The sequence below is a fragment of the Lygodium microphyllum genome, chromosome 6 (genome assembly GCF_053477565.2).
Source record: "Lygodium microphyllum isolate KBCC chromosome 6, Lygodium_microphyllum_v1.1.10, whole genome shotgun sequence".
Lineage (NCBI taxonomy): Eukaryota > Viridiplantae > Streptophyta > Polypodiopsida > Schizaeales > Lygodiaceae > Lygodium > Lygodium microphyllum.
The window spans coordinates 44975000-44978684 of record NC_141140.1 but is presented as its reverse complement, the minus strand read 5'-3'; the positions used below and the strand labels follow the sequence as shown (position 1 = coordinate 44978684).

The 3685-nt window shown below is 41.8% G+C and overlaps 1 pseudogene; it reads right to left on the bottom strand.

Annotated features, from left to right (window-relative positions):
- Positions 1-1312: 1312 nt before the first annotated feature.
- Positions 1313-3200, bottom strand: LOC148034512 (serine acetyltransferase 5-like; annotated as a pseudogene).
- Positions 3201-3685: the final 485 nt, after the last annotated feature.

The following is a 3685-nucleotide window of genomic DNA, read 5'->3' as shown; positions in this document are numbered from 1 at the left end:
ATCAAGCAATTTATAACACACTAGATAATGAAAGAATAAGTCAATCAATGTTGTTTCACTTGTCCAAATGAGTGTTACCTTATGCCTCCCTTGGCTTTTGTGCTCTAGCTTTTGATTCCCTTTGTTCTTTGCATATCACATTTTGTTTCAATGTTTGATCCTAAAAGTTCACCTGCATAAAGATGTTTCCACATGAAATGGTGTGATCTAACCTATATGCCCTACTATGTGTGTGTTAGTATGTATGAAAGGTGAAGGTTTGGGTATGCATTGGGGTAAGACTCCTAGGAGGGATGTGTGGGTCACTATGCATGTAGTGATCTATGAGCCAAGTTAGATGATATCAAGACTATGTGCATTAGTGCATGGGTATATGTGCAACATTGATGCACATAGTACTATAGGTGTAATGTGGACTAAGTGCAAATGCATGTGGATGTTTTTTTCATAAATGCCCACCTTCTCTTTCTCTCATAATTTTCCACCCTCTATAATTACCCATCGGCTCCTCTCTCTCTCTCTCTCTCTCTCTCATGCCTTCCTACCTGCTCCTACCTTCCTCTACTTGCTCCCGCCTTCCTCTCGCCTTCCTTTACCTGCTCCTGCCCTGCTCTCGCCTTCCTCTACCTACTCCCACCCTGCTCCCGCCTTCCTCCCGCCCTCCTCTCGCCTTCCTCCCACCTTTCTCTACCTCCTCCCGCCCTCCTCCCGCCTTCCTCCCGCCTTCCTCTACCTGCCAATGATGCTTGCTGTGGATGCTACCGATGATGCTGTGGATGCCTTCCTCTACCGTTGACGTTCGATGCTTGCTGTGGATGCTTCCGATGATGCTGACGTTCAATGCTGTGGATTCTGACGATTGATGAGCGTTCGATGTTGTGGGTTTGAGGAGCGTTCGATGCTGACGTTTGATGAGCGTTCGATGCTGACGTTCGATGCTGTGGTGGATGCTGCCTCCTGCGGATGCTGCCTCCTATCAATGGTGTCCATCGACGACTCCTCCCACGTGTTGTCCTTGATGCCTCTTGTCGATGCCACCTCCTATCCATGCTGTCCAACGATGCTGCTTCCTCCCATGTAGTTTGAGGCCTCCTCCCACGTTCGATGCTACCACCTGTCGATGCTGTCAATAATTCTGTCAATGTTGTTTGATGCTGCTTGCTTTGTCGATGCTATCCATTTTAGCCTCATTGTCACCCACAACTATTCTCTCTCTGTGCAGAATAAATCCATAATCAACAGCTCGTAGGTACACCATCATTATCTTGTAAGATAAATATTTATTTAGTTGAAAAATGCATTTTTGAGCAGCTTAAATCACATAATCAAACCATGTTTGATCCATGGTATAACTAGGCATCTCCTTGAGGAGAGTAGGCTGGTGCTTTAGGCCTACCAGCCTTGCTGGGCAACTGACTGCAATAGTCCTTTGTGGCACTTCCATGAGTACCACTACACCAGCTCCAATTTTGGCCCTATCCCCCACCTTGACGTCGCCCTCATGTCGCCCAGAATGGTTGCAGTGGCACCTATCAGAACCCCATTTCCTATCTTAGGATGCCTGTCCCCACCAACTTTACCTGTCCCACCTAAGGTTGCATGATGCAGAATAGCCACATTGACAACCCACAAATGCTGTCTCTCCAATAACAACCCCTATGGCATGATCTAACAAAATACATTTTCCTATGCGGGCAGTTGGATGTATGTTGGTAGCAAAAACGTCTGCAACCGTGCTTTGTAATGTCAATGCTAGTAGAACACGCCCTTCTATCCACAACCTGTGGGAAATTTTGTGTGCTTGGCATGCTTGAAACCCTTTAAGAGGTATACACAGTTTCAACAATCCAACTTTGTGTTTTTATTTTAAGAATAATTAAGACATCTACTTTGAGATGCTTGGTCTATTATATGTCACAGAGAAATGCTTTCCAACATAGATGGTTTTCTCGTACTGGTGTTTTGATCTTTCTATTCAGCATGCACCTCTCCTATTTTGGTTGAATTAGCATGAATGGAGATTTAATCTGCAATATTGAAAATAAGATAAGATATTATTGCTTAGACCCTCCCTAGGACCTACAAAATGATTTAAAAGCTTCAAAATTGTAATGAGAATCCCTTTGATTAAGAGAAAGGGGGGATAAGAAGAGAATTATGAAAAAGAATTTTATGACAAATGTGCAAAGTAACGTGTATAATTTAAAAGATTGCTTATGTACCAATATCTTAATAGATACATGTATGTATTTATGTATATGTACTTCTATCTTAATAGATTTATGTATTTATGTATATGTACTTCTATGATTAACACTTAATGCTCCCTTGCCTCCTTGAATGCATAACATAGGTACACACATGATTAGAATCATCACTATGTATAAGGGTCTCAAGGGATGAGTGCGTCTTGGGGGATGAGTGCATCATAATATGTTTGTCTTGTGATGATTTCGTAGGGCCAAAAGGTGCTTGTTAAATAGGCACTTAGTCGTGAACTCGGCAAGTGAGTGACTTTTGATAAGTATGTCACAATTGACTTGGCACTGTGTCGTGAACTCGGCATAGAGGTGTCACTTTGGTTGTGATACCCTCCTTTCCCCCCTAGGTGTAGATGGGCACTTGGTCGTGAATTCGGCTAAATAGTGTCTTGACAAGCTACACATAAAATAAATGATGGGCATTTGATCGTGCATTTGGTTTCGTAACGTCCTGATACACTAATTGTTTGCTATTGTTCGATGGGATGGGCATTTAGGTCGTCTATTCGGCCAAAAAATGTCCTGATCTATGTGTAGTTTTTTTAAAATCTATCATGTTCTTGCATTTGTATGTTTTTGTGTTACCTTTTCAATATTTAGATGGTATCATGCAATTGAAGTTCATATGCAACACCAATATAAATTAAGATTGATATCATACAATTGTATTCTTAATCAAAGATTATATGTCATACATTTATATTAAAGTTATGTAGCTTAACTTACAATTGGTAGCTTAAGCCTTGGCCATTATGCTTATACACTTCTTTTCTTTATTGTAGAGAGTTTACAATTTGTGAAGATGGCCTTGAACATTGCCAAAGCACTACGCATTTGCTTGATAGAGGCTATATCATCCAGCACAGAAGAGCAGATATCACTCATCAATAGTAATGAAATTGTCTTTGTTACTTTCTGCAATTCAGCATGTACATCCATGCAGACCATGTTGCAGCAGCAAGGGCTTTCGCACCTAGTCACTGATGCACTTTGGGATCCCGAGAAGAACTTGCATCTTTGTTGTACACTACTTGGAAATGCACCCAAGATGGTTGAAGATGTTAAGGAGTTAGCACCAGTGTCTGCATTGAAGGAGAGGTTAGTCTTTTGGAACGTGAAGTGGAGAGAAGAGGTGGCATGCTTAAAGCGAGCAAAGGACTTGTCCGGGACAACCTCTCTACCAAAACGTCTAAAGACCACTATAAATGCAAGTCCTAGTTTTAGTCCGACAAGGCAGAGAGAGAATCCGTCAGGGGCAGGAACTATGTTGCGCACATTGAGGAATCACCAATGCGCACCAATGATTGGCATTCCCTTTGATGCCATCAAGCTAGGTAGAGTCATTGGTGAAGGTTCCTTTGGACAGTGTGTCCAAGTTACTATTGATAATATTACTTATTTTCCTTTAGAGTTAACATATTGCG